General features: G+C 45.6%; 2 non-coding genes across 2 annotated transcripts; both read left to right on the top strand.

Annotated features, from left to right (window-relative positions):
• The first annotated feature begins 9,993 nt into the window (after positions 1-9,993).
• Positions 9,994-10,085, top strand: LOC121532388. Its single transcript, XR_005994292.1, has one exon. It is a non-coding gene; the product is annotated as a small nucleolar RNA SNORD60 (small nucleolar RNA).
• A 190-nt stretch (positions 10,086-10,275) lies between these two features.
• On the top strand, positions 10,276-10,390 carry LOC121532389. Its single transcript, XR_005994293.1, has one exon. It is a non-coding gene; the product is annotated as a small nucleolar RNA SNORD60 (small nucleolar RNA).
• Positions 10,391-11,540: the final 1,150 nt, after the last annotated feature.

Below are 11,540 nucleotides of genomic sequence, written 5' to 3'. Positions count from 1 at the left end.
CTTCCTGTGTTACAAAGTACGAGCTAGCGAGATCCTATTGGTGCGATCTAGCAACATCTGCATATTTCCGTTAGGATACGCCTCCTCTGTGCAGTGTGCGTGTGCAATAACTCAATTCGCCTTTGCACTCCTTCTAAACAACGCGATTTTTAAAAACTTTTGCAAAGGGTAAAGAGTACAACATTTTGTCCACTCTGTTCATAACATATTCTAGTTTTAGGAACAGAAAGCAATATTGAGATCAAATGTTTAATCGATGAGAACATTTTACAGAATGTCGGCCAAAACCATCTCGTTCCATCTTCTCCCACTGCCGGCCAGTGAGCTTCCTCTCTCTACCATATTTGGTAGTGAGCTGAAACGCCAAGCGGATGCTTCACATTTATACATCCGGTGAAATATCTGTCTCATTGTTTTATCTGTGGCTATAGTATTGTGATGTCACGAGAGGCTACACAGCTTTCAGCGGGATTGCTCAAGTAGTGCAAGGAGACCAGGTTCAACCAAAACAAGGATTTTATTAAAGGTCTTGGGAAACTAACGAAATTATAACACAATTCTGTTCTCTGGTGGCTCTTAAGGGTTAACAGTTCAGGGATGTCTCTTCCACATCCAAAATCATAACTCTCCCTCGCTCAAATAACTTTTCCCCAGCCTTACTGTATTCCACGTTGCAGCTAGTGGCCAACCCAGCAAAACGTCCTTCCAAATGTCCCACACGTATTTCCACAGGTGCATATATCCAAAGGTGAGTATTTCCCCAAAGGTAAGTATCTCCAAATCCTTATATTCCTCCTGGAAGTGGACGTGCAGCACTCTTGTCCTCCAGAGAGCCCAGGTTGGAGACTGTGTCTCTTCCCTTCCCAAACCTTCAGCTCATCAGCTCCTCATTTGTTCCAGCTGCGTGGGAAGATTGGCCATAGAGGGGTGGAGTTCCCGACCATACCAGCAGATGGAGCCATAGCTGTCTGGGTTTGCAGCCACCTCAGGGGGATGTAACGTCCCTCCAGGACACAGCCTCTCGTGACATCACACTCCCCCTCCTCAGGACCGACGTCCTCGTCGGGGTAAAGGCAGCGAAGAAGGCATCACGCCGGAGAGGGCGTCCGCATTGCCGTGGTGCTTGCCAGCCTGCTCTCTCTTCAACTCCTCCACCTCTAGGACCAGGGACTCAGCCTCCTGTTGTCTCTCCTTGAGTTTCTTACTGAACGCATCAGCCTTGGTTTTAGCAGAGTTTAGCTTCTGTTGAGCAGCTTTCAGTTCCTTCTCTCTCTCTGCCTCCGCATTCTTCATCTTGTTCTCCAACACCTTGTACTTCTCCTCTGCCTTCTTCTGGACCTCCTTACTACTGCGCAGGGTCTCCTCACACTCCTCGATGGTCCTGCGCAGCCTCTCCAGCTCCTCCTGTTGCTTATGGAAGGAGCTCTGTTGGAGTTTAGCCTGGAGGATATCTAACTCTTCTGTCTTCATGTCTAACTGTTGCTTTAACAAACGATACCTCTCAGCGGTCCCCTTCAGACCAGACAGTTCTTTGTCCAGATTCTGTAGCTCCGTCTCTGTGTCGGTCTGGGCACCTGCCATCCCTATCAGAGCCCGGGCGGGAGTGAGTAACTTGGAGGATTGCACCGGAGCCTTCCCAGGATGAGTCTTGCCTCTCCGTTTCCGAGGTACTCGGGTTATCCTCTCCTGAGACTCTCTCCAGAGTGGGTAAAAGGCTGGGCAGTCTCGTCCAATTAGGACAGGGACGGGGAGGGGAATCAACCACCCCCGCCGTCGTGTGTATGGTTCCCCGTGTGCTGGTCATTGTAAGTTCAGTAACGGGTATTCTCTGGTGTCCCCATGGACACAGGAAACTGGGAGGACTTTCCCGGGGGTCAGACACGTTGGGCCCACCAAATCCTTACGCACCAGGGTGGCCCGGCTACCAGAATCCAGTAAGGCCTCCACGTCATGGTGATTCACAGTTACCGGGCAGGTGGGGGGTCGATCTGGGCCGCCATCTACGACTCCCAAGAGCGAGGCAAAACGGTGTGTGGGTGCTGAGCTGGAGGACTCCGCAGTGGGCATAGGTTCATCGGCTGGTTTCCCACACTGCCAGGAGATATGTCCCATCTCCCCACACCGGTAACACTGTCGAAGTTTCCCCCCTCCTGGTGTACTCTTCTTGGACCCGCCTGGTTTCTGGCTCCCCCTGGAGCCGGGATAAGTCCTGACGTGGCTGGGTTCGAGACCTTGGGGTCCTTTGGACGGGTTCTTCCCATTTGTGGTGGGGCCGCACTCCTGGGGTCTTTTCGGGAAGCATTCAGCATCTCCGCTGTGGCCTGGTACTTTTCCACAGCTTCCACGGTCAGATCAGCCGTGGTCAAGGCCTGTTGACTGATGAACCGTTTTGCCTCATAAGGCAGGGCGCGTAGGTAACGATCCACCACAACGGCCTCCACCACCGCCGCTGCTGTATTCCTCTGCGGATCCAGCCATTTCCTTGCGATTCGGACAAGTTCATGCATCTGCGCCCGAGGAGGTTGGTCTGGTTGGAAGGTCCAGCCGTGAAAGCGCTGGGCCATACCAAACTTTGTGAGTCCATATCTGCTGAGGATCTCAGACTTCAGGGCATCATAGTCAGTAACCTGGTCAGGGCCCAGGTCCCGGACAGCATTCAGCGATTCCCCGGTTAGAAAGGGGGCTAACAGACCAACCCACTGTTGCTTGGGCCAGGCTTCCCTAGTGGCCGTGGCCTCAAATGCATGCAGGTATGCCTCAATGTCATCGGTAGCTCCCATCTTAGATATAAAGTCACTTGCCTTTATTGGGCGGGTATTTTGGACAACCCTCTGTCTCTGCAACTGCAATTCCTCTGCCTTCAGAAGGTTGGCTTTCTTTTGCTCCTCCAAGAGAGCCACGTTTGCTTGCATCTGGGCTTGCTGGCCAGCAACAAGGGCTTTCAATATGTCCTCCATTTCAGTCGGCGGGAGCCTACGGCCAACTTGGAAAACTGGGTGATCAAACCTTCGGTATCCTCCTCTGCCATGCACTATTAACGCTTGAGCGTGCCTGTATTCTCCACCATCTGTGATGTCACGAGAGGCTACACAGCTTTCAGCGGGATTGCTCAAGTAGTGCAAGGAGACCAGGTTCAACCAAAACAAGGATTTTATTAAAGGTCTTGGGAAACTAACGAAATTATAACACAATTCTGTTCTCTGGTGGCTCTTAAGGGTTAACAGTTCAGGGATGTCTCTTCCACATCCAAAATCATAACTCTCCCTCGCTCAAATAACTTTTCCCCAGCCTTACTGTATTCCACGTTGCAGCTAGTGGCCAACCCAGCAAAACGTCCTTCCAAATGTCCCACACGTATTTCCACAGGTGCATATATCCAAAGGTGAGTATTTCCCCAAAGGTAAGTATCTCCAAATCCTTATATTCCTCCTGGAAGTGGACGTGCAGCACTCTTGTCCTCCAGAGAGCCCAGGTTGGAGACTGTGTCTCTTCCCTTCCCAAACCTTCAGCTCATCAGCTCCTCATTTGTTCCAGCTGCGTGGGAAGATTGGCCATAGAGGGGTGGAGTTCCCGACCATACCAGCAGATGGAGCCATAGCTGTCTGGGTTTGCAGCCACCTCAGGGGGATGTAACGTCCCTCCAGGACACAGCCTCTCGTGACATCACAGTATGTAAAGTTGGCTAACAAGCATCTCATTAGCCTACACACAGTGGCCTGCTGTAGCGAGCTAACTTTAGCTAGCTAATAATACATCGTTCTTTTACATTTTGAAAATGTATTTACTTACTTGCATAGGTTCACGCCTACACCCAAGCCCACGAAGCGGCCAATCTTTTGGAACGAAGAGTTGTCAAGCGGAGGCACCGCTTCTGGTCGAAACGTACCTTCAGATTTGTCCTGTAGGTGGGGGGCTTGTCTAACTATTTTAGCTGGCAAAGTTGGTAGACTTGAGAAATCAAACCAGATAAAATTTTATTTGTCAATTTTATTTACCACCTTACAGTGAAATGCTTACTTACAAGCCCTTAACCAACAATGCAGTTTTTTAGAAAAATTAGAAGAAAAAGTGTTTAGTAAAAAATAGATAAGTAAAAGCAGGCAATAACGAAATGTACTGAATAAGACTCACATTCCTTTCCATCTTTTACCCAGATTTTAGCAGAGAAGCAGAGAAGCATATGTAGTTTCAAAAAAACAAAACACCAGTCAGGATACAGACAGCTCAAAAGATATGCAGAAAAATATACATATATATATATATATATATATATATATATTTTTACATAGAATTAAGCATAATTATTATTTCTCTAGATTGCAGGAAAAAGCTGCTCAGGTGTTTGAAAAATGCACAATTCTCCAACTTCCGGACCATACTCACGTACTTTTGTGCCCCCTCAGATTTTTGGGCTGCACGAACCCCTGTTCCTATCTATAGTTTTCATTAGTCAGGCAGGAGTTTAGTAGGAATTCAACATCATCACTTCAAACATCATATTTTAATTGTTGACTTCCATTCAAATGGAATGTATATCTTTAGTCAATAAAGCGTAAGAAAAAGCCAGGTACAAGCTCTTTACCAGAGAGGAAGAACCTCAGCATTATATAGAGATGCAGACAATTCAGCCGTCATATAATGACCTGATACCTTTTGGTGAGTAGATCATGTTTTGCAGACTGAGCGTTAGTTCGCTTGCAAGTTAACGAACTGTTTTCGCTGCCTCGTTTGCTTGAAGATTGCTACTAGCGCCAACTCTACCAACGGATTTCTTGGCTTGCGACGGCTACAATTCGACAATTTCCAATTATTCATTTTGTGGAAACGTAGTTAGCTAGCTACCTTTTTAACTAATGTTTTAAAGTAAATTCCCTGTTTGCAAGTTATAAACGCCAACTAACTTTGAAACGACGCATGCTAGCTAACATAGCCACCTAGCTAGCACCACGTGGGTCTATAGCCAGGGCAAACCCGTCTAGGTTATTTCTGGTATATACTCAATTGCAGCATGTTTTTGGAATCATTCAGCAGTTTTTACCCGATTACGTACAATACCGTTGCATATTAATGTTCAGTTTATATTCCTAAAACTTGACGCTACTTCCTGTTGACAAAATATTTCTAAAAGGGCTCCCGAGTGGAGCAGCGGTCTAAGGCACTGCATCTCGGTGCTTGAGGCGTCACTACAGACCCCCTGGTTCGATTCCAGGCTGTATCACAACCGGCCGTGATTGGGAGTCCCATAGGGCGGCGCACAATTGGCCCAGCGTCTTCCGGGTTTGGCCGGTGTAGGCCGTCATTGTTCTTAACTGACTTGCCTAGTAAAATAAAGGTATATTTTTAAAAAAGGCCCGATGTGTCAACAGTTTGTCCAAATCCATAACCAATATTCAGAGATGTACAGTTTTTTATATATTTAAGACATAATGTACAACCTACAAATGTGCAATAATAGCAGTCTTAAATCAGCACCTTGTAAGCTGCACAGGCATCTTAAACTGTTATTTTGTTAGGTGGCAATAAATCACTCGTTGATTGGGTCACCAAAACGGGAAGGGAAACGCAGTGGGATGTGGAACCACTTTTAGGCATCACTATCGTTTTATAAGCTGAAGGGGGCAAATGTATAGGTTGTAGTTATGGCTGGGCAATATATCTAATTAGTTTTTGCGCGATATTCCTAAGTTATTTTGGTTTAATGTTTTGTCCGCTTGTTTTCATGTCTTTTTAGTTTCGTCTCCTTGGTTCTTTACACGCTAAGCCCCTGCCACTCACAGCAACAAAGATGAAATATCACTTCTTACTCTGACCAACGGGTTCCACTTGCGGTTTGAGATTTGGTCCAACAGAACTCGTTGAGACATAGTTTTTTACTGTAATAGCGGATACCCTTACATTAACTTCTGAAATTGCGCGAAGAGTAGATCCTACTAAGAGTGTCAAACATTGTTTCTGGAAGATGAATTCTGTCCCAAGCTGCATCGCGGTACCTTTAAGCCACATATTATAAATGAGCATAAACAGTTCTATGGAATTGGCAACTCGTTCTCATTCTGAGGAATAAAACAGGCCGCTTGATTTCAACATCTGAACAGGTGTGCATGCTGTTCAAACAGTTGGAGACTCAGTGTGTGTTCGTTCATAAATTCATCTGTTCTACCTTGTTAGTTAGCAAATGGGCTAGACTTAAAACGCAGAGGTCAGCTGGCTACTCACTAGGACATGAGAGTAGACTCATAGACTTGAAAGCCAGAGAAGTGATTTATTGCAAGAAAGCAATACATTATTTTGATAAAATAACGAAATTAGTGGGTCTTACGGTTGTGGGCGGCTTAGCGTAAGTATAATTTCACAAGCCCGGAGTTCATTATATTATTGCTGGCTGTTTTGAAATGAAGTGTGATCTACCTTTTAATTGTACGATGCTTATTTGGCGAAATATATATTGCGAATCGTCCATACGTTTGGAAAAATATATATGACTTTAAGGCCCCTTAGGTGTAGCACTGTGTAAACACTATTCAAAGGCCACATGTAAACTTGGAATAACCAGGTGGGTTAGATGGGCACTTTAATTTGGAATGGTGGATGTTGATTTTGGGAGGCTGCCATCATGGCAAGGGGCGGGGGAACACTGTCTGATAGCTTAAACAGATCATGGCTGCCATAGGATATCAAGTTGAAACAGTTGGCTGCTATTTAAGGGTTTGTTTGACTGTCAAGTCCGTGTATTGATTTGGCCAGTGACTTTTAGAGACCGTCCAAATTATTTGTTGCGTTTCGAGAAAGAAAATTATAGCACTGCCCCCCCCCCCTCCAGCGTATGACAAAATTAAGAGTACAAAACCAAAGATGTTGAGCTGTTTTGATGTGTTGACTACAGACTTCAATACTTTATATATTTATTCTTTAAGGTTGCTGCCACATCATCGCCAAGCCTATCTCTGACCTTTTTTAACCTGTCTCTCCTCTCTGGGGAGGTTCCCATTGCTTGGAAGGCATCCACGGTGCGTCCTTTATTTAAAGGGGGAGATCAAGCTGATCCTAACTATTACATGCCAAATTCTATTTTGCCCTGTTTATCAAAAGTGTTGGAAGAACTTGTCAACTGACTGGCTTTCTTGACGTCTATAGTATTCTCTCTGGTATGCAATCTGGTTTCCGCTCAGGTTATGGATGTGTCACTGCACCCTTGACTCTAAGCAATGTTGTGCTGCTATTTTTATTGACTTGGCCAAAGCTTTTGATACGGTAGTCCATTCTTGTTGGCCGGCTAAGGAGTATTGGTGTCTGTGAGGGGTCTTTGGCCTGGTTTGCTAACTACCTCTCTCAAAGAGTGCAGTGTATAAAGTCAGAACATCTGCTGTCTCAGCCACTGCCTGTCACCAAGGGAGTACCCCAAGGCTCCATCCTAGGCCCCACGCTCTTCTCAATTTACATCAACAGCACAGCTCAGGCAGTAGGAAGCTCTCTCGTCCATTTATATGCAGATAGTCTTATACTCAGCTGGCCCCTTCCCGGATTTTGTGTTAAACGCTCTACAACAAAGCTCAGTGTCCAACAAGCTTTCTCTGCCTTTAACCTTGTTCTAAACCCCTCCTAAACAAAGGTCATATGGTTTGGTAAGAATGCCCCTCTCCCCACCGGTGTGATTACTATTTATTTAAACTTTATTTAACTAGGCAAGTCAGTTAAGAACAAAATCTTATTTACAATGACTGCCAACCCCGGCCAATCTTGGGCCAATCGTGCACTGCCCTATGGGACTCCCAATCACGTCCGGATTGTGATACAGCCTGGAATTGAACCAAGGTCTGTAGTGACACCTCAAGCACAGATGCAGTGCTCCACTCGGGAGCCCACCTCTGAGGGTTTAGAGCTTGAGGTAATCACCTCATACAAGTACTTGGGAGTCCGGCTAGACGGTACACTGTCCTTCTCTCAGCACATATCAAAGCTGCAGGCTAAGGTTAAATCTAGACTTGGTTTCCTCTATCGTAATCGCTCCTCTTTCACCCCAGCTGCCAAACTAACCCTGATTCAGATGACCATCCTACCCATGCTAGATTACGGAGACGTAATTTATAGATCGGCAGGTAAGGGTGCTCTCGAGCGGCTAGATGTTCTTTACCATTCGGCCATCAGATTTGCCAACAGTGCTCCTTATCGAACACATCACTGCACACAATACTCCTCTGTAAACTGGTCGGTCTCTGTATACCCGTCGCAAGACCCACTGGTTGATGCTTATTTATAAAACCCTCCCGCTGAGATACCTGCTGCAGCCCTCATCCTCCACATACAACACCTGTTCTGCCAGTCCCCAAAGCACACACATCCCTGGGTCGCTCCTCGTTTCAGTTCGCTGCAGCTAGCGACTGGAACGCGCTGCAAAAAACACTCAAACTGGACAGTTTTATCTCCATCTTTTCATTCAAAGACTCAATCATGGACAATCTTACTGACAGTTGTGGCTGCTTGGCGTGATGTATTGTTGTCTCTACCTTCTTGCCCTTTGTGCTGTTGTCTGTGACCAATAATGTTTGTACCATGTTTTGTGTTGCTACCATGTTGTCAAGGGGATGTTGCTACCGTGTTGTCTTAGGTCTCTGTTTATGTAGTGTTGTCGTGATGTGTGTTTTTGGCCGATTTTTTTTATTGTTTTATTTTTAATCCCAGCCCCGGTCCCAGCAGGAGCCATTTGCATTTTGGTATGCTGTCATTGTAAATAAGAATTTGTTCTTAACTGACTTGCCTAGTTAAATAAAGGTCATTAAAAATATATATATTAACAAAATATACAGTCAAACTTTACAGCACAGTATGTAAAATACTTTACACATTTAAACTAAATACATGAGGCGTCACAGCATGTAGGGTTTGATTAACTTTTTTATATTTATCCAGGGTTTGACAATTTCAGTTCAATTTTAATATTTATAAAATAAACTTTTATACTAACATCACCAATCCTAAGGATGTACAATTGTTTAATTCTCCCCAATTCAATGTGGTCAAAACATCCGTTTGGGTAGTAACATACTGTCCCATCGGGGAAAGTACTGTTACATACATTTACATTTTAGTCATTTAGCAGACGCTCTTATCCAGAGCGACTTACAGGAGCAATTAGGGTTAAGTGCCTTGCTCAAGGGCACATCGGCAGATTTTTCACCTAGTCGGCTTGGGGATTAGAACCAGCGACCTTTCGGTTACTGGCACAATGCTCTTAACCACTAAGCTACCTGCCGCAAACTAGTTTAACCACTTGTAGCTCCTAAACACAATTTAACCAGGCGCTCTAGACTACAGTCCATAGGGTCTGTGCAGCAGGGCTGAACGTTTGCTAGCCAACTAACGTGAAGGTGATTCTTAACAATGCACAATGTGTTAATTAGCATCTTGGGTCTTTCTATGACGATATCGTTGTCCAGTTCTGCTACTGAATTCTAGTGATTTGGTATTTGTGACTCTGAGAAAGACCAGGGCTTTTACAATGATGTAATTATCGAACTAGCTAGTCGCCTGGCTGATGAAACGTTAGCTGGATAATCTTGTAGAGCTGGGGGCGAAAGCCTCTTATGTAGTTAAGTATTTGTCTTATGCGGTAACTAGGTGGTTACCAAACCATCTATTTGTCTAGTCATGTCCGTAACAGGTGATGTGTTCCAGGGGTTCTGATGTCACCGACCACGAGGCTGGTCTGTCTACAGAGGAGACGCTGTCCCCATGATGTCAGAGGCTGTCATAATAATAAAATCCATGACGGCGTAGTGTGTTACTAATGGTTTTCTTTGAGACTGTGGTCCCAGCTCTCTTCAGGTCATTGACCAGGTCCTGCCGTGTAGTTCTGGGCTGATCCCTCACCTTCCTCATGATCATTGATGGACCACTTCTCAGGTGAGTCTGATGGTCCCAGTGTTAATCGTTTTAGCCTGGTAATCAATACGTTGATCAATAACCTTACAGTTGACCCAGGTGTTTATGGACCAGAGCCAGTGATGACTCAACTAATTAATTAACTTTTCTGACACCTCGTATGAAGGCTGGTAACAGCCGCTGATTCTAACTCGACTCTGAGGCTCACTACTGAAGCTACAATCGGACCCAATAAATGCTCTGTGAAATGATGACCAACGTTCTGACTGGCGTTCTCCCTCTAGGCGGGCTGCTGCGACACTGGGTGACGCTGTCGCTGCTGCGGGCCTTGGTCCAGACCCGGCGACAGTCCTGCTCAGCCTGTTGTAAGTGTGATGGTGGTTGCAGGCTTACCAGAGCCATTGATACAAAACCAGAACTTTTCTGACACCTCGTATGAAGGCTGGTAACAGCCCCTGACACCTCGTATGAAGGCTGGTAACAGCCCCTGATTTGAACTGTGCTGAGGCTCTGGTGTACAGTGGGGGGAAAAAGTATTTAGTCAGCCACCAATTGTGCAAGTTCTCCCACTTAAAAAGATGAGAGAGGCCTGTAATTTTCATCATAGGTACACGTCAACTATGACAGACAAAATGAGAAAAATCCAGAAAATCACATTTGTAGGTTTTTTATGAATGTATTTGCAAATTATGGTGGAAAATAAGTATTTGGTCAATAACAAAAGTTTCTTAATACTTTGTTATATACCCTTTGTTGGCAATGACACAGGTCAAACGTTTTCTGTAAGTCTTCACAAGGTTTTCACACACTGTTGCTGGTATTTTGGCCCATTCCTCCATGCAGATCTCCTCTAGAGCAGTGATGTTTTGGGGCTGTCGCTGGGCAACACAGACTTTCAACTCCCTCCAAAGATCTTCTCTGGGATTGAGATCTGGAGACTGGCTAGGCCACTCCAGGACCTTGAAATGCTTCTTACGAAGCCACTCCTTCGTTGCCCGGGCGGTGTGTTTGGGATCATTGTCATGCTGAAAGACCCAGCCACGTTTCATCTTCAATGCCCTTGCTGATGGAAGGAGGTTTTCACTCAAAATCTCACGATACATGGCCCCATTCATTCTTTCCTTTACACAGATCAGTCGTCCTGGTCCCTTTGCAGAAAAACAGCCCCAAAGCATGATGTTTCCACCCCCCATGCTTCACAGTAGGTATGGTGTTCTTTGGATGCAACTCAGCATTCTTTGTCCTCCAAACACGACTGAGTTGAGTTTTTACCAAAAAGTTATATTTTGGTTTCATCTGACCATATGACATTCTCCCAATCCTCTTCTGGATCATCCAAATGCACTCTAGCAAACTTCAGACGGGCCTGGACATGTACTGGCTTAAGCAGGGGGACACGTCTTGCACTGCAGGATTTGAGTCCCTGGCGGCGTAGTGTGTTACTGATGGTAGGCTTTGTTACTTTGGTCCCAGCTCTCTGCAGGTCATTCACTAGGTCCCCCCGTGTGGTTCTGGGATTTTTGCTCACCGTTCTTGTGATCATTTTGACCCCACGGGGTGAGATCTTGCGTGGAGCCCCAGATCGAGGGAGATTATCAGTGGTCTTGTATGTCTTCCATTTCCTAATAATTGCTCCCACAGTTGATTTCTTCAAACCAAGC

Source organism: Coregonus clupeaformis, unplaced genomic scaffold, assembly GCF_020615455.1.
Source record: "Coregonus clupeaformis isolate EN_2021a unplaced genomic scaffold, ASM2061545v1 scaf2555, whole genome shotgun sequence".
NCBI classification, from domain to species: Eukaryota; Metazoa; Chordata; class Actinopteri; order Salmoniformes; family Salmonidae; genus Coregonus; species Coregonus clupeaformis.
This window is presented reverse-complemented; position numbering and strand designations above follow the sequence as displayed.